The sequence below is a fragment of the Hyaena hyaena genome, unplaced genomic scaffold (assembly GCF_003009895.1).
Source record: "Hyaena hyaena isolate Hyena2069 unplaced genomic scaffold, ASM300989v1 scaffold_115, whole genome shotgun sequence".
Taxonomy (NCBI): Eukaryota; Metazoa; Chordata; class Mammalia; order Carnivora; family Hyaenidae; genus Hyaena; species Hyaena hyaena.
The window spans coordinates 1,814,621-1,834,840 of record NW_024080747.1 but is presented as its reverse complement, the minus strand read 5'-3'; the positions used below and the strand labels follow the sequence as shown (position 1 = coordinate 1,834,840).

At 35.1% G+C, this 20,220-nt stretch overlaps 1 long non-coding RNA gene across 2 annotated transcripts in view; it reads left to right on the top strand.

Annotated features, from left to right (window-relative positions):
- The window catches only part of LOC120234748, a 245,290-nt gene that overhangs the window by 4,231 nt on the left and 220,839 nt on the right, over positions 1–20,220 (top strand). The window contains exon 2 of one of the 2 annotated variants that reach the window (XR_005529187.1): positions 18,391–18,479. This is a non-coding gene — a long non-coding RNA (uncharacterized LOC120234748). Of the gene's footprint in view, positions 1–8,578; positions 8,803–18,390; positions 18,480–20,220 lie in introns of those variants that run through there. The other variant, XR_005529188.1, reaches the window with a different exon arrangement.

The following is a 20,220-nucleotide window of genomic DNA, read 5'->3' as shown; positions in this document are numbered from 1 at the left end:
CAAGGGTTCCAGGAGATATAATCAGACTGTGCATGTGAAACTTGTAGAAACAGTGTCCGAAGACAACATTTGTTTATTAGATTTGCTGTGTGTCAATTTAGAGACTAACCGTGAGGAGAACAGACTACTTGTCAAGTGCCATGATGGAGTACTCCTATCATTTTGCTCGTTTTCCCCTTTTGCCAAAAAGTTAGCCTGTGGCATTTTATGTGTCAATATATTTACTAGTATGTATTGAATGTCCTTAGAATTTTAGGACTAGAAGAGACTTAGGTTGTTATTCTAAGGCTCTCTGTTAACAAATGCTAAAAGTCATAAAAGGAGACATAGATTATGTTAGACCTATAACTCTTCATAGCTATAGCTGTAGCTATTAGAACATGTGAGATACAAAACTGAGCCTTTGAAATCAGCTTTTTTTTTTTTTTAACTGTTAGTTTTACTTGGATGTACTGTATGTGTTCACATTCTACCTGGTTATTGGTTTTCCTTTTTTTACTGGCTGTCATTCTGCATACAGATTAGGGCAGTAGTATTTCTCTTGACAAATAAAGTGATTATCCTATTATGGAAAAAAAAAAGGTACCCTAGAGAAGCCTGTTTCTGCTGTAAATGTCGTAATTTTGTTTTCTGACTCAAGTCCCAATCACTCTTATTTAAAAATTTATATTTGTAAGTTATATTTTTCTAAAAAGCTCAGGGTTTTATTGAGTTTAAATCTTATCCCAGCAGTAAGCCCATAACACATTTAAAATAAACCTGATCTCAATCTTTTTTCATTCCCCAATCTATGAATGCATGTGTTTGTCATAAAGCTAATCAAGGAAATCCCTTTCACTCAAATTTTGTATTGGAAAAGTAATTTTCTGTCTGTACTGATTGACCTTTAATCCTTATAACTCTGCAGGTGGTGAATATTTGCAAACGTTGAAGTACAAAATTGTTATCAAATACTAATATATGAAGCAAATACTTTTACAAAATAGTTTAGTGGTTATAGTCATGCTCTTAGCCAGACTGAATTTGAATCTTAGCTTCGCAGGCACCTACTTAGGCTAGTGTGACCTCTGTGCCTCAGTTTTCTCCTGTGTAAATAGGGATAATAATGGTAGCTACCTTGTAGACTTAGGAAATTACATTAATTACTACCTGTATGATGCTTAGAATGCTGCCAGACCATGGTAAGCCCTACTATATACAAACATTAAATATTTTATTAAAAAAAAAAAAGAAACCGTAGTAAGTCGAAACTTTTCAATGTATTTTTTTTTTTTTTTTTTTTTGGTGGATGTGTCCTGTTTATTTTTAAAATTTTGTTTTTGGGAGACATTTAAGTGATTTTTTAATATTTTTTAACATTTATTTATTTTTGAAGGAGAGAGCATGAGTGGGGCAGGGGCAGAGAGACAGGGAGACACAGAATCTGAAGCAGGCTCCAGGCTCTGAGCTGTCAGCACAGAGCCTGACTTGGTGCTCGAACTCTCGAACTGTGAGATCGTGACTTGAGCCGAAGTCAGCACTTAACTGGCTGAGCCACCCAGGGGCCCCCAGAGTTTGTAATTTTAAAGCAGTTGTTAGTATCATTTTGCTGCCACTTATTTGGAAGATGAAATAACACCCTAGACTGAGGATTTATTCTCTATTCACGTTAAATCCATTTTTTCCTCCTACTGAGACCTTTTAAAACTAAGGATTTGTTACTAAAACCATTGTAATACTAAATATATTACTAGAGTATGCTATAGTAATGTTTTGTCTGCATTCACTGTATTTACTATACTTCCAAAAAAATAGAGTTTAATAGCTTAACACACCAACACTTAAAGAATACATACCTGGTAAGGGGGAGCTGCCTGGGTGGCTCAGTCAGTTGAGCATCCAACTTTGGCTCAGGTCATGGTCTCACGATTTGTGAGTTCGAGCTCTGTGTTGGGGTTAATTCGCAGAGCCTGGTTTAGATCCTCTGCTCCCCTCCCTCCGCTTATGCGTGTGTGTGCACGCTTTCGTTCTCTCTCTCTCTCTCTCAAAAATAAATAAACATTTTTTAAAACTACACATCTAGGGGTGCCTGGGTGGCTCAGTTGTTGAATGTCTGACTCTTGATTTTGGCTCAGGTCATGATCTGATGGTCATGGGATCAAGCCCCATGTTGGGCTCCATGCTTAGCACAGAACCTGCTTTAGATTCTTTTCCTCCCTCTACCTCTCCTTCCCCCTCTCTTCCCATCTATCTCTCAAAAAAAAAAAAAAACCAAAAAACCTTGTTATTTAGTTTAATTGCCTCCTCCCCTCTATGGAGTCAAATATTGTAATGTATCCCATAACTAAATTCCCTATCTATATTCCCTTCACTTTTAATGAAAAACATCTAATTTTCTATACTCTATTGTACTCATTAATGATTAATCCATTTCATTTTCAAAAAACTGTAAGTATAGTTGAGATATGTTTTTATAACTGTTTAGGATGCCTCAAATCCAAGGAGACAGTAAACATGGAAAGGATCTCAGGGCACTTGGGTGGCTCAGTCAGGTTAGTGTCGGATTCTTGACTTCAGCTCAGGTCATGATCTCACAATGATGAGACTGAGCCCCAGATCAGCTTCTGAGCTGGGTGTGGAGCCTGACTAAAATTCTCTCTCTCTCCTGCCCTCCCCACTACCCCTCGCCCCACTCAAAATAAATGAATGATAAAAAATCTTTTTAAAAAATCATGGAAGGGATCTTAAGGATTATATAGCAAGCCACTACTTTGAAAAGTAAAATAATTATTCTACCATTCATGCACACACACGCAAAAACACCTTTTTAAAAAAAATTTTAAGGAATCTACAACCCAACATGGGGCTTGAACTGACAACCTTGCAATCAAGGTCACATGCTCCACTGACTGAACCAGCCAGACGCGCCCCCAAAAATGTATTTTTCCTTAGTAACATATTATAATGATTGTAAGTTCTTACAGCCATAGTATTAGACATATAATACTCAAATATTTAAGAATAGGACATTCTTCCTAATGACTAAACTAAATTATTTTTCTAATAAATAAGACTCTTTGCCTCTTGTCCTATTCTTCACAGCTTATGGTAACCCATGAAATGTAAGATTACTTTCTGTTTTATTTTCTAAATGATTTCCTCTTATATGTCATTATAGAGCCCAATAACTGAGTACATAATTAATTTCATTACTTTTCTCTGGGCCCTTTCCAAGTAATTTAATCTTCCTTTAAATGTGTGTCAAAACTATTAGGTTCAATATTCCAATTTAAAAAACAACAACAACTGACGATTGTAAACGTAAAGACAGATTATTACAGTTGAAGTAATTGTTTTTACTTGAAACTAGGCTTTCACATCAGACTTTAGATCTGGCCCCAAATGTCAGCTCTTTTGATTGGTCAGAAACTATTTTTAGTTTTTTAAGAAATTTTAACTAAAAGTATACTTCTATTCCCACCAGTTTCCAAAGACATGAAATTCTGGAACATAAATTAAAAATTTCATATATATGAGGTACATTAATTAGATATTTTTCTAATTATAAAAGTAATATATGTTTAATATAGAAGTCATCGAAAATATAAAAGAGAAATATACTTGTAATGTATCACCCTAATATAACATTTACCTTTTGGTTTTAAACAATTTTTATGTCTGTTGTAATTTTTAAAACATACCAATGATATGAACATCTTTCTGTGTGTATAAATATCTTGCAACTGTATTATTCCTAATGGCTTCATAATATTGCTTCATTTGGATTTATCATAATTTACTGAATCTATACTATTTTTGAATGTTTACTTCCTCTATAAATATAACAATGCTGAGTTGCTTTGTGCACATGTCTTTCTTCATAATTTATTATTATTTCTTAGGATAAATTCCTAGAAGTGAAATTGCAAGCTGTGTGTATTTTTTAAACTTTTGGCATACGTTGCAAAATTGATTTTCCGAAGCTCTTATCAATGCATTTTTCTATCAGCATTGTACTTGAGTGCCTGTCTCTCATCTACCTTTACAAATTCTGAGAAGGATCTTCTTATCTTTGTCAATCTGATTAGCAAAATTTTCAGATCATTGATTGCTGGTGAGGGTGAAGTTTTTAAAGTTTATAAATATGTATATCTGAAGTGCCTGTTGATATCTCTGGTAGACTGTTGATGTATCCTGGAAGTCTGGCTTCCATTCTGCATTTCTGTGGTAACAGCATACAGATATTTTTGGTGGGGTATGGGAATGACTGCTCGGTGCAGTTTTGAAGGATATAATATTCAACGACCATGCCTACCCCAGCCAAATTGTGAGCACATTAACAAATGTACCATCTGGCTCTCCCAAGAGTTTTGACTTTTGAATGATGCAAAGTCAGAAAATAAGTCCAGTTGCTAGGACTATTACCTACTCATACCTCAGTGCCTCCCTCAGGAGAGAACTACCTTGCCTGGGAACAGTCCAAAGTTCAAGGCAGGACTAGCTAAAGGGACAGTTTTAAGGCCACTGCTTCTATTTGGGACCCGAATGAGCAGCCTGTAGGATAATCTGACGCTTCAGCTGCATCCTCACTGTGGGTCTGCTTCTCCCTCTGCCCAGTCCTGTGTTACCCATTTCATTAAGGGAGTATTTCCTGAGAGCACTTCCCAGCCAACCTTCTCTATGCCATCTTCCACTTCTGCCTGCTTCCAGAGACCTGCCCATTCAATCCAGTGGCGACATTCAGCGAAAACTGCATAGTAGTTCATGCTGCCAAAACCCTCTGAAACTACTTCTGTTGTTCTTTCTGAATCTGGTCCTTCCTTATAGACTTACCATATTTCCTAGTAATTGACTCTAAGTTAACCATAGTTGATTCCAGTGATTTGCAACCAAGAATCGGTGTTTATACAACGTTCTTTGCCGTTTTACTGATGTCTTTTACTGATTGATTTTAAGAGCTTTTTATGTATCACATGCATAAACCTTACACTAAATTGGTTCTCTTTCATTTGTCAGTTGCATTATAGTTTTGTTCATATAGTGTTGACACCTAATTATTTAAAAAATGTATTGCCGTCAAGTATCTCAACTGTTTTCTTTGTGCTTTTTGCCTTTTATGTAATGTTTACACAGGTGTTTGCCATCATGTACATAAAATTAATACATATATGTGTTTCAATTTATGGTTTTATTTTTAATCCCCTAACTCTTAAACATTTATTTGTGCTTTAGTATGAAGCAATGATTTAACAATTTTCTACAAATAATTTAACTTAAATACTTAGTCTCTTATGTTAGAATCAACTTTAATAGTATCCTCAAATTTCAGTGTTTAAATAAGATGGATATATATCTTTTACTCAGCAATCCAGAAATGATATGTCTCAAGCTTGCCAGACAGCTCTGCCATTCTTACCCGGAAGGAGGCTCTCACCTCTGGGTCAGAGTCATTTGCTTCACTTGTTGCTACTTTCCAGTCAGTGGAAGCTAGAGAGTGGATAACAGGCAACTTCTTAGCATCACACAGGCATAGGCGCGCGCGCGCGCACACACACACACACACACACACACACACACACACACACACACGCTTGCATTCTATTGACCAAGATCTAGGCACTTCACTATGCAGGTTGGGAAATATCTTTTACTCAGCATTTGTGTGACCAGCCAAAACCCGTGGTGTTCTGGTGTTTTCTATGATGAGTCCTGCCAGTGGGGAGAAACATGCATTTTAAAGGGTTATAAAACATCTTAAAACTAGTATTAAAATGGTAGTTATATTGAACATGGAACTAGAAATGTACCTAGAAACATCGTCAAAATTAACACAGAGCTAACATTTTGAAGCGGTTTTCTCCTTATGAAATGGTATGTGTGTGCACACATGCGCATGCCATAGCATTTCAAATCTTTTTTTCCTCCTCTTCCACCATTTCTACCACCACGTACTTGAATGTGATGTGAGTTGAAAAGATAAGTGTTTTTTAACCAGATGAGTTTCATAAGTCTCTAGACATACTTCATGTAGTTCTGTTCAGCTCTCAGATTCTTTCTATGGAGTTTAGCTGAATATGAGCAATAGTGAAAGGAAGGATATATTATTATATATTTTTATAAAGTTTATTTATTTATTTGGAGAGAGCAGAGGAGAGGCGGAGAGAACGGTGAGAGAGAGAATCCCAAGCAGGCTCCACACTGAGCATGGAGCCAGACTCAAACCCATGAATTGTGAGATCATGACCTGAGCAGAAATCCAAAGTCAGACACACTCAGCTGACTGAGCCACCCAGATACCCCGGAAAGACACATTATTATGATTGTTTAAGTGGATTTGCAATTTATGAAGTAAATTCATCAGGAAATACAGTATCTTGAAAAGGAATGACCTATATCTGATTTAGAAATGAATATTAAAGATCTAGTAATGAAGAAGGAATCAAATTCTATCTTCTCATCTAAATATGGAGTCTATTCTTAGTATTGGTACTGATTTTTATTGTGATGGTTTGAACACCGTTTTATATTCAGTCTCTCTGTACTTTGTTTTAGGGTTATAAATGCCTGAACCTTAGATTCATTCTACAAGCATTTGACTCCTTGGCACCTAGCATAAAATATCCTTTGGAATCATTATTGGTCTGTGTGAACCATGGTTTTGATACAGAATGGTTTTGAATGCTTTATTTTTGCAGTTTTTATTATGAAATATAACACATATATGGGGAAGTGTTTAAGACTTATATATATATATATATATATTGATAAAAATTACAAAGCAAATATCTGTGTAAGTCACCATCTAAGTCATGAAACTTAACATTGCCCATTTTTTAGAAGTCCCCAAGTATGCCCATTCCAGCTCACAAGCCTTTTGTCCTACTCCCAGATAGTCTGGGAGTCATTTCTTCGTTTTTGTTTTTGTTTTTTTTATATACATATACAGCTCTAAATAGAATATAAATGGCTTCATACTGCAGGGGGGTTTTTGTGTCTTGCTTCATTTCAGCATATGTTTGTGCAGGTGATTCATGTATGTGTTGTAGTGCATTTATTTTCACAGCATTATAGTATTACTTGGATGGATATACCACAATTGATAGAGCCATTCTCCTGTTAATGATTGTTTTGGTGGTTTCCAGGTTAGTTTTTGTTTTTGCTGTTGTGAACTTTGCTGCTGTGAACATTTTACTATACAGGTCATGGTAAATAATTGTCTTAGTTTTTGTAGGGTCTGTATTTAGGAGGATATTGCTGGTTCACAGGATATGTTCTCTACCTTTGATTGCTCACCATGGATGACAAACTGTTGTCAAGTGAAGTGGTTGTACCAAGAGTGGTATTATTTTTAAGGTTTTTATTCTCTCTTCAGATATTTGCTGAAAGTTTTTTGAGTGAGGAAAAAAACTTTACGGTATTGTATTTTATTATAAAAGTTAAAATACCATCTAGAAAAGATGGAAGCCTGTTTTTTCCCCAATTATTTGTTTAAAAAGGTACCTCATTGTGAATGATACTTATTAATATATAATTAAAAATATATGTCATATATAGTATTTTATATTAATATATTATTAATAATGTAATGATACTGCATTGATTGGGTATATGATAATTTATTTAACCAGGCAGACTAATTGATGGATATTTAGGGCATGTCCAAGTTTTTATTATTACCAGTGATGGATCTGTAAATTCATTGAAATATATACTTCATAATATTTCAGAGTTTATTCATTGAATACATTTCTAATTGTAGAATTGTGGTTCAGAGTATATAAGCATTTTAAGTTTTGCTAGATACTGCAAAATTGCCCTCCAAAAAGCTGTATCAATTTACTTTTTAATCAATGATTATTGTCAGCATTGTATATTATTAGAATATTGAGAGAGCAAAATAGGGCAAGTTGGGGAGGGACAGAGAGAGATGGATACACAGAATCTGAAGTGGGCTCCAGGCTCTGAACTGTCAGCACAGAGCACATTGCGGGGTTTGATTCCACAAATTGTGGGATTATGACCTGAGCCGAAGTCATATGCTTAACTGACTCAGCCACCCAGGCGCCCCAGGATACTTTATGTTTGCTGTTCAGATAGTTGAAAATATAATTTGTTTTGGTTTGCAATTATTTAATTATGAGTGAAGTTGAATATGATTCCGTTTGTCTTTCTGTCAACTGCATGTTAATATCCTTTGCCTATTTTTCTTTTGGGTAGTTGCATATTTTCCCTTAGTGATTTGTGAAACTTTTTACCAATTAAAGATATTAACATTTTTGTCTATTATGTGTTGCAAATACTTTTACTATTTTTGTGATTAATTTTTACACTGTTTCTAATTTTTTGTACATAAGTTTTAATCTTCTTTATATTTTCAGGTTGTACATAACTTGCAAATTGCCTACAAGCCTATTTCATATGTTGTCATTTGCTTGTGAATATATATAAAAATAACTCACCCTTTTTTCTTTTTTTTTTTCAAAGACATGTATATGTGAACTTCTAATTAGGAACTACCATTGATCATGAATATGATGAATCTAATTTAAGCAAAAATCTGTTTAACATTTAAATGACTACTATTTCCTTCTTCCTTCAGTGGTCCTAAAAGTCGATGGATAAGAAAGTGCAATTAATAAAAGACAGCATATTACCAGACACGAAGTATGTACCCTAAGAAGTTAGAAAATACCTTCTCTCCAACCTTCCTTCAATTTACATGTCCTCACTTCATCTGAAACACTGTATCAAATGCTGTCAGGAATTTAAGCATCTCTAATAACAATTTATTCATGATTAAACTTCGGCTTATAAAAAATGAAATTGACTTACATTGAGTTTATGTTTGCCTTAGAAAACCTATAATAGATATTTTAATAGAATATTTGAAAGATACTAGATAAAGACTCTCATTACACTTAAGGACATCCAAATGAGTTATTTGCCCATATGGAAATTATCCTGTGAACCTAGCTCAGACTTAGTTCCAAGCTAAAATGACTTGTAGTTCAATCCAAATTAAAGTAAGAGACTGAGGCCCCTCGGTGACTCAGTCGGTTAAGCATCCGACTTTGGCTCAGGTCATCTCACGGTTTTTGAGTTCAAGCCCCACATTGGGCTCTCTGCTGATACCTCGGAGCCTGGAGCCTACTTTAGATTCTGTGTATCCCTCTCCCCTGCTCTCTCTCTCTGTCTCATAAATAAGCAGTAAAAAAATTTTTAAATAAGAGACTGAACAAGTCTAAATAGGAACACTTATAAGTAGTGAGTAGCAACACATTGTGCAAAACTTTTTTAGTTTACATTCTTGTTTCATATATATTTTTAAGCTTCCTATAAATTACTGTGTAAAATAAGCTAATATAACATCAAATCTTACCTTTGGTTTTTGTTTAGTAGGCTGGGAACTTAAAGCCACTAGATAGTTCCTTCTAGTTGGAAACACAAGAATCTATGTTGTCTCAAACTAATCTTGCTTTCTCCACAGTTCTTAAGCCCAGGCCTATATAATAGAAACATCAGGCTAGTTTAGATTACACCTCATACTTTGAGTTTTGGGGGTTAAAAAAATTTCACATTGGACTCAGGGAATTGTAACTATCCCGGATACGACATTATAGATGACTCAGATTTTCTAAAAGCTTACTAGTTTCACAAAGCTTGTTGTTTTCAATAAAAACAGCATGTTAAATATTTAACTGAATGTTATTTGGTTTATAGCCTCGTAAAACTTTATCTTACTATTTTTTTAACTGCATCTTAATTTTTACTTAACTATGTGAGAATTTTTTTTATTTGGCTCCACTTAAAGAAGTTAAATAAAACTATAATACAGGTTAGATCATACATTAAAAATGTCCCTAACATGTTTACATTTCTTGTCTAAAATGTTTATTTCTTGGGGCACCTGGATAGCTCAGTCAGTTAAGCCTCCAACTTTGGCTCAGCTCATGATCTCTCGGTTTGTGACTTTGTGCCCTGCATCAGGCTCTGTGCTGACAGCCTGGAGACTGGAGCCTGCTTCGGATTCTGTGTCTGCCTCTCTCTCTGCCCCTCCCCTGCTCATATTCTCTCTCTCCCGGTCTCTCAAAAATGAATAAACATTTAAAAAAATTTAATGTATATTTCTCATTAAATTTTCAGATAACTTAAAAAAAACATTTTGGACTGTAGTACTAAAAGCTGAACACTAAATTGTGCCTCCACTAAAGAAAATATAGGAGTCAATTAAGAAATTAGTTAAAGGGAAAATATAGAGTAATTTATCAGTGTCCTGGACCCTATCAGAAATAAACCTTTTTGACTCTCTGAAATTTCAAGGTAGCTAAAAATAGGGTTTTGTTTTTTTAATGTTAGGGTTTTCAACTGCTTTTAGAAATCTCTACGTAGATTATTTCCTCTGGTTTTTAAGAGAATACTGAAAATACTTTAACACTTTTTTGATTAAGGTCAATTTTTGGAATGATAAAGGTATCATAACATGCTGAAGGTGGTAGCTATAGATAACAAGTTTAGATTTATTGGAAGACCATTCTCCATAGATCTCTTGTGTTTCTAGATATCTTGCAAGCAGAGACATTAACTGCCTTTGTTCCAGACTCTTTTTTTCTTGAACGCTTGTATAGCAACCAGCCTTTGAAGATTCAGATAATGTCTCCTTGGGAGTAAAGAGCAAGCATGCTCAACCTCCCATTATAGAAGGTTCAGGTTCCTTAAGCTCAAGTTCCCTGAATTCCTCTCTTGTAACATAGCCACTGTGTGTGCAGGTTTTACCTGGCTCTCTTCATGTTGCCCTGTGGGAATTGAGGCTTAGGGAACTGATGCAAATGCTGATTATCTCGTGACTGCTATTACTGTGAAAAATAAAGTCTTTTGTTTCTGACCCTAGAGTCTCATGTCCTCTGCCACCATCCATGAAACTATACCAGGCTAAATTGTTAGCTTGCAAATAGTATTCTCAGAACCTTCACTGTTTTTGACAAGATGATATAAAAGAGGGATCAGCAAACTTTTTGTGTAAAGAGTTAGATAATGTATGATATGTTACCTGTGCTTCTTTGATTTTGTGTGTGTGTGTGCGCATGGCCCTTTACAAATACAAAAACCATTCATAGCTTGCAGGCCATACCAAAACACTCTTTGGACTTGATCTCACCAACGGTCCATATGCTGCTGATGTAGAGCCCTGATAGGCCTCTGGTATAGAACACAGGATTAAATCGCTCTTCTGCTTTCCTACCAAATCCCCCAGAAACTTTCTCAAAATGATTACGGGTTGCTCTTCACACGCTTTTTTAATAGTTGATAATAAAATGAAGCTTGTGCTGCTGCATATCTGCTGGGAAATAAAATATGCAAAATTAATTAGGTAGTAAAAAGAAAAAGTATTTTCCTAAGTGGTTTTTCGGGAACATTTTCATCTTCAGTCTCACTCTTGGAAATCAGTAAGAAATCTTGGTTTGTAAGCCAAACAGCTTTGATTTATTTGATTCTGACAGTAGGTGACCAGCAACTTGTCCTGCTCACAGTAAAAATTTACATTGAATTTTTGGGAGGGCTTACTCTAAAAATCGGTAATTTATTCATCTAAATGCAGTCATACTTTTACTCACAAGGTTCTTTGTAAGTTTTATGTGAACAGAATTTCTCAAAGAATATGAAACATTGCATCTAAATTGATCATTTAGTATTGATATGTTGGACAGTTTTAATCAACTTTCCTTCTAGAATAACTTAAAAAGTTATTGAAGGAAAAAAAAGGCACGTGGACATCTCAAAGTTAACAAAATAATAATGAATTATCAAGCAAGGATCTCAGGGAGGGATGAGACTAGGGAAATGGTCAGTCAATGGGGTTGCTTTTCTGCTAGGGATGGAAATGAAGTGGCTGGCCCATGGTTTTACAGCCTAGAGGAAGCACTTAAAGGCATAGAGATTGGAATCTAAGGCCCCCATCAAACAGAGATGGTGGTAAACTACTTGTTAATTATCAAGTTGATAACCAAGAATTATAGTTTTAAAGAAAAGGAGAACCAGAAAGGAGACCAGCATTTTCAGGGACTACCACCAGCTTGAAATCCTCTGTCTGTGATTGGAGGCGATCCTGGATTGCCAGTATTCCCAGGAACTTGGAGTAACTCACTGTAAATGTCTTGAGGAAGATAACAGCATCCTAGGCCTCAATTGTTTCTACAGACAATTTTGTATGATGAAGCAAGACAACAGAGATAAAAAAATAAATGTATTATAAAAAAGCAGTAAAAATAGAAGTTACACAGGGACTTTTACATATTGATGTTACCAGACACATGCTCTTATTTATCCAATTATGCTTACTACTTTTCATGAGGGTAAAAGATTAAATATTTTTTTTAAATATTTTTATTTATTTTTAGGGGGGAGAGAGAGCGTGAGCAGGGGAGGGTCAGAGAGAGAGGGAGTCACAGACTGAAATAGGCTCCAGGCTCTGAGCTTGCAGTCAGCACAGGGCCCGAACCCACGAACCGTGAGATCATGACCTAAGTGAGTCGGACGCTTAACTGACTAAGCCACCCAGGCGCCCCGCATTTTAACTGTTTTTAAGTCTGCAATGCAGTAGTGTTAATGACATTCAGAATGGGGTGCAACCATTACTACTTTCCATTTGCAGATCTTTTCATCATCTCAAACTAAAGCTATGTACCGATTAAAAAAGTAATTCTTTTCTTCTCCCTGCAACCCTCGTAATGTCTGTTGTACTTTCTGTCTTTATAAATTTGCCCATTACAGATATTCCATATAAATGGAATTGTACCATATTTGTCCTTCTCTGACTGGCTTATTTTTACTTAGCACATTTTCAGGGTCTGTCAGGCTGTAGCCTATATTAGAACATCATTAATTTTCATGAGTGTATAATATCTCATTGTATGTATATATCACATTTGGTGTTATGAATGATTCTACTCGAAACAGTGACGTGCAAGTATCTGTTTGAGTACCTGCTTTCAGTTCTCTTGGGTGTATACCTAGGAGTGTAATTGCTGGGTCAAATGTAATTCTATGTTTATTTTTTGGAACAAGCGTTCATCTGGTTTCCAAGAGCTGACATCTTAATAATAAGCCAGAAAACAATGGAATACCATTTTCAAAGTGTTGATAGAAGATTACTACCAAATTAGAGTTATATATCCAATGAAAACATCCTTTCAAAATGACATTTTCATACAAACAATTCATTATCAGACTTGAATTAAAGGAAATACTAAAAAGAGTTCCTTAGATATATGTAAAACAATTTCAGAAGGTTGAAGATGCAGGAAGGAAAGAAAGACAAAGTGGCAAATACGGGGGAAAGGAATATAAAAGAATACTGACAGTATAAAGCAATAATAATAATGTCTTGGGTGAAACATAGAGACAATTAAAATACCTGCAAGAATGGCATATAAGTCAGGTGTTAAGTGAGTTTTCTAAAACTTTGCCTTGTCTGTGAAGAGGGTGAATCCCTTAAATAACAGTAGATTTTGATAAGTCAATTATACGAGTTTGAATCATTAGGAAAGTTGTTTAAAAAATAGTAAAAGTATATAACCTTCAGGATAATATAGAGGGCAAAATGAAATAAAAAACCCAAATGACGACTGAAAGGAGATACAAGATAAATAGAAAGCACTACATAAGGTGGTTTTAAATAAAAAATATATCATTAACTGCATTAAATGTAAAAGAGCTAAGTACTTCATTAAAAGATAAACTAAATGTTGTACTGTTTACAAGCATGATATTTAAAAATGTGAGGATGCAAAAAAACTAAAACAATATATGCAAACACTGACCAAAAGGATGCTAAGGTAGTGATATAAATACCAGAGAAGGAACACTTCAAGGTAAAAGGCATTATTAGAAATAACATGTATGCTTCCTAATAATAAATATTTTAATCCATCATGAAGATATAAAAATATTTATGTATAAATGTATAGCATCAAAATATATAAAGCATAAATTTATGTTAACTAAAGAACTAAAATTCAAAATAATAGATTTTTACACACCTCTCTCAGTAACAGAACAAACAAATTTAAAAAGTGTGTATATGTGTGCTCAGCTGGAATGTAGAAGATTTGAACAAGATTAGCCAATTTCACACTAGATCACCACATTGACAGGAAAATTCTAGGGCTAGGCTTCTACCAAAGTAGAATATGCCAATGTAATATGCCAATATTACACAAGATCATTCAGAGAAGACAAAAAGAGTAAACATCCACTTGTTTTCTGAGGCCAGACTAATCTTGATACTCATACCTTACTAGCAGATAATAAGAAAGGAAATTAAAAAGCCCACCTCACACATAGATAATATACAATATTAATGCAAAACTTTATGCATGATGACCAAATTGGGTCTATTTCATGAATTAAACCTTGAATTAATATTAGAAATGCAATATTAATAACCAGATTAACAGAATAAAGGAGAATAGTTAATTGTATCATAATTCGATAGGTGCAGAAAAGTTCAACATCTATTTGTGAATAAAACATTTTGTAAACTAGAAGTAGAAGGAAGTTTTTTTCATGACAAAATATTTGTAAAAAACCTTCATTAAGCAGTGTATTTATATTTGTACCTAAAATATGGAATGCTTCCCTTCTCAGATAAGAAACAAGAATATCACATACTTTTATTATATTAAATTGAATGTTATTATGTTGAACACTTTTATTCAACATTGTATAGGGATTCTAGCCAGTAAAACAGTAAATAAAATGAATGAATAAAATAATACCTGAAAGGAAGAACTAAAACTGTCATTGTTCATAGTCAGAATGCATGTGATTATAGAAAATCCAAGAGGATCTACAGTTATAGTATTAGAAATAAAAAGGTGAGCTTGGCAAGTTTGTTAGATATACACTCAATATGCAAAAATCAACTACATTTCTATATACTGGTAAAAAATCAGAAAAAAATATTACTATTTAAAACAGCATTAAAAAGAACCATGGATTAGATCTAACTAAAGACATGCAAGCCTACCATGCGAGAAGCTATCAGGCTTTATTAGAGACCTCAAAGAAGTCCTAAAGAAACAGAAGGCTATATTTTGCCCATAGATTGAAAGACTACAATATTATGAAGAAGATAATTCTTCCTTAATTGGTCTCTTGATTCAGTATAATTCCAATAAGAATCCTAACCAGCTTTGTTATATGGGATACTTAAGTGGGGATCAGCCAGCACAAGTGACAAGGTGATTCTAAAATAACATGGAAATGCAAATGTTTAAGAATGGCCAAAATACACATAAAGAACAAGGTGGAAAAACTTATCTGAATAGATATTTTGACTTATTAGAATGTTATTGTAATTAAGCCTATGATGTATTAGCACAAAATAGACTTATAAAATAGAAATCCCAAACACACACACACACACACATACACATGATTTACAAAAAAAAAAAAAAAAAAATGCCGCTGTGCTAGAGTGGAGGAAGTATCTTCTCATTGTATGGTTCTTCACAAATGAATTTCCACATGGAAAAGATAAATGATCCTTTTCAAACATTTTACACAAAAATCAACTTAGTTGGATATTAGAGCCATAACAATTCTTCCAGAAGATAACAAAGGAGAATATTTTTCTAAACTTGTGATAGGGAATGACATTTTAAACATGACACAAAAAACATTAATTGTAAAGTCAAAGTTTGGTAAGACTACATCAAAATTGAGAGCTTCTGCTCATCGAAATATACCATTAAGAAAGTGTAAAGCCAAGACAAATTGAGAGAACATATTTGCAATGCTTTTATTCAGGCACATAGAGGATCTCCCTTCAAATCACTATGAAAATGCCAAAACAACACAATAGAAGAGTGGACAAAAGACTTGAAAAAAGAGGTATCCAAATAGCCAGTAAACTACCGAGAAATCTTGGTCATCATGTTAATGTTGATTAAAATCAAAATGAAATTCCTATACACCTATCTAGATAGACACACTTAAGAAGGCAGCTAACATTGGCACCAGGTTGGCTCAGTCACTTAAGTGTCTGACTTCGACTTGGGTCATGATCTCACAGTTGGTGAGTTCAAGCCCCATGTCAGGCTCTGTACTGATAGCTTGGAGCATGAACCTGCCTCGGATTCTGTGTCTTCCTCTCTCTATGCCCCTCCTCTGCTCATGCTTTCTCTCTCTCTCTCTCTCTCTCTCTCTCTCAAATAAACATTAAGAAGACAGCTATCAAGTCTTAATGAGGATATAGAGCAAAAGGAATTCCTTTCCATTGCTGGAAGGAATATAGATTGTTATACCCACTTTGGAAACCAGGTTGACAGTATTTTTCCAAGTTGACCATAATTATATTCGATAATCTGTGATACTCCTGCTAAGTATGTACCCCACAGAAATGCTTGCTGAAGTGTATGAAGAGATATGTAGACGCATGTCCACAGCAGCACTATTCAGAGTAGCCAAAAACTAGAAACAATTCACATATTTATCAATAGACTAAATAAATAACTTGTCACAGAGTCATATAATAGGATACAGCAATGAAAATGAATTAGCTACGGCTATATGCAGGAACATTGATAGGTTTCACCAATGTAATATTGAGAGAAGCCAAACATGAACACTGTGTAGTTCCCATCATATAAAATTCAAAAACAGGCAAAATTTTGTATTTTAGACATCTACACTGAAGTGGTAAGCCTATAAGGAAATGTAAGGAAAAGTCAGAGAACAATGGTTCAATGGGTACACAGGAATTGATGATGAGAAGATAGTACAAAAGAGCATCTGGGTTGCTAATTAAATTCTATTTCTTGACTTGGGAGGTGGTTACACACAGTATTTTGTATACTTTTCTGCATATGTTATATTTCACACACACACACACACACACACACACACACACACACACACACAAGATTTTAAAGCCACAGAAGAACAGGAGTTGGGAAGGAGTAAGCTATTCTATGACTTCAAAAATTGGTTCTGATATTATAAATATGTTAAATGATTTTTATATTTTTCAGGATGCTTTTGGTTACAAGCAATAGAAACCCAACTCAAAATGGAATTAAATAGCTTAAGCCAGTACTATAGAACTTCTAATAGACACTCTAGTGATAGATCCAGGAGCTCAATATCAGTCATCTGTCACCAGCCAACACATATCATAGATATTTATTGAATGGAAATCTGAACTGATTCTCAATCTCTAGATTCTCTTTGTATGTTAGGTTAGCATCATTTCTCTCTGACTGGTGAAAAATTCCTCCATGTAGTAGTAAAGATACCATAAGCCATTCCTTACATTGTCGCTATAGCTTGTGTCAGAAAAGAGGACTTCCTTCTGATCCTTCTGAAAGGATTCAAAGTATGCCACCCTAAAATATGCCAATCTGGCATATGGATTATTTTGAGCTAAAGGCAATTGAGAAAAATCAGATACAGAAAAACTCTCTGGGTTCCCCCTCTCTACCTGGAAGGGCAGAACAATTCTTAATCATTGGAGACAATTCTAGACTGTTACCTGCCCAGAGATGGCACCTGAAGAATCTATATAACAAACCTTATTAACTAGCCTTTATTTTCTTAGTGTTCCCGGTGTGTTTACCTTCCCACAGTTTGCTGCTCTTGCAAGCCTAAAACTCTTTTCCTTTGTCTTGTCACTTCTCTACAAATTTATTTTTCTTTTGTTAAGATGAAGTATAAGCCCAGTTTCTACCTTGTTTGAGTTATTCATCACTGAGTTGTGTGCAATGCATACATTAATGAACTTCTGAATTTTTTTTCTTGTTAATTTGCCTCTTGTCAGTTTGATTTGTAAGACCCCAGTTATTGAACCTACAACCAGTACCAGAAAAATATTTTTTTAATCCATTCCCATTGATTGGCAGACGCTTCTCAGAGAGGGCTCCGCTATGCTCTGGATTACTCTAAACTAGGTCATGTGCCTACCACTAGGTCTGGCTCTGGGTGGGTAGGGGTAGATTGGCCTTCGAGGACCCTAAGAGATGGCTGAACAACTGCATCATGAAATCTTTTTCATTTTGACCATCTTAGTCTATAGCAGTGCTTTTCAACTCAGGCTGCTGGCTAGAATCACCTGGTAAGCGTTTTCAAAATACTGACATAGAGATTCTACTTGAGACAAATTAAATCAGAATTTTTTTTGGATGTGTGTGCAGTAGGGACGTGGGGTGAGGGAAGGCATTTATATAATTTTCGAAGCTCTCCAGATGATTTTAATGTGATATTTCATGTTGTGAACCAGGGCATTATTGTGTAAGTCCAATTGAGGTAATATTCAAGGCAGAAAAACAGCAAAAGTATTTATAGATAATAATCTGTTGTCTCAGGTGAGTGCTATAGTTAACTGATATAAAAATTACTTTTACTTCTAATTTATAGGTCCTCCTAGCCTGTGATTCCAATGAAAGATTTTAAAAAAGAGAAGAGTTCAGCCCTTCAAATATTGGTTTGCACTCCGTAAACCAGAGGTAAATGTAACGCCTTTATAAGCTCTTGGTCAACAAGATGATCACAGTTAGGTTAGCTATATTAGCACAATAAAAAGTCAAGTGGTTCACAACCTGCTTTAAATCTACAGGAAATGAATTCATGAGCATCTCCTAGAAGAGAAATTGGTACACACCATTTCATCAGCAATATAGGTGAAAGATTGTTCCCTGAAAGGAATTATTTGAAAAATACATGGTTTCCATACTATCCTGTTTTCTCATTGGTTATAAAACAGCGTTTTAAATGGTATCTCTTTTTCAAAAGCCAAAGCTACTCTTCTGGAAATACAAAGGACTAGACTGTGATAATTCATCTAAGACTATTCTATGATAATTTTATAAACCTAATTTGAAAAAGAACAGCAACTATTTCTGAGTTCTAATATAATATTGATAGAGAGATTCTAATATTGTACTAACAGATGCTAATATTGTGCTAATCCAACATGTCTATGCCTACCTTTTGTGAGTGGTAATGACTCTCTGTTATTACCTGTTCTCTCTTTTAATGTTAAAATAATTATACTTTTGTAAGCACCAGCATGGCACAGTGAATAGTAACTTTTAGTATCAGATGTTGCTGGAATTAAATTCTGTCTGCTTTAAGCCAAATATGCTTTCCCAACCAATCACATAGGACACTTCTAGTTAGCCCATCTTTAGCTTCTCATGCCAACGATTTCCAATGACAGCATACCTGAAGCTTTCCTTCTTTTTTTTCCCCCCTATAACAATCTTTTCCACCACTTTTCACCACTGCCTCCCTTTGAGTCTCTGCCAGACATCAGTGATGGTGGCTGACTCCCTTACTCCAGCAAACCCTCACTAATGAGCCTCCGATTTTTCTTCCTTAGTGGTCTTTGTTTACTTCCAAAGAATCCTCCTAGCCCTTTTACTATGAATTTACAGATGGACATTTCTGTGTACACTTAGGAAATACATATCACTTTGAGGATTTTGAAAAACAAAAATAATGTCATTTGGTTCCATAACTTGACTTAAAAAAAAAAAATGTCCTGGAAATCTATCCCTATTAGTTAATCCTAATTGTTTTCAATGAAGGAAGGTAGTAATATTTATCTGCCTTCTTGTAACACAGCTCTCTGGTGCCAACTACTCTAGTGTTCTGCAGGTGGTTTGCTTTCCTATGCCCATCGCAAGGGACCTTGCTTCCATCTTCGCACCCCCATCCTACCTCCCTTCCCCCTCCCTAGGCAACTCCCCCTTTAACCCGGGAGCTGCAGTTGATTCTCCATGACCCTGGCTGGCTGCTTTCCCTCATAGCTGCTAGTTAAAGCTGTTCTAGGGTGTTTCTTCAGCATTGCAAGGTTGGGCATACCTAAGGGTTAAGAGACATTGGTCTCTGGCTGGTGTTGGTCCTGTGTATTGTCTGTTCAACTTCCTCATTGTCGCCATGTGACAAATGCATGTCTTAGTCATGCTGGATTCTTTCACCTTGAGTCAGTTTTCCAATTGTATGTAAGGAATTTCTTCCAGTGATTAAACATAAGCAACCTTAGAAACCAGTTTGTGAAGGAAGTAAAATTAAATGCTTCTTTTATCTTTGCTTTTATCAAATAATTTGGGTAAACTTTGCAGTCACCCAAATAACATCCCTCCAGGTGAATACCAAAGAATTCAGAATTAAGACAGTAATGGTGGGATCTTGGAAGAATTGTTTTAAAGATATGACAGTTCACATGGGCTGGGAGGGCCTTTA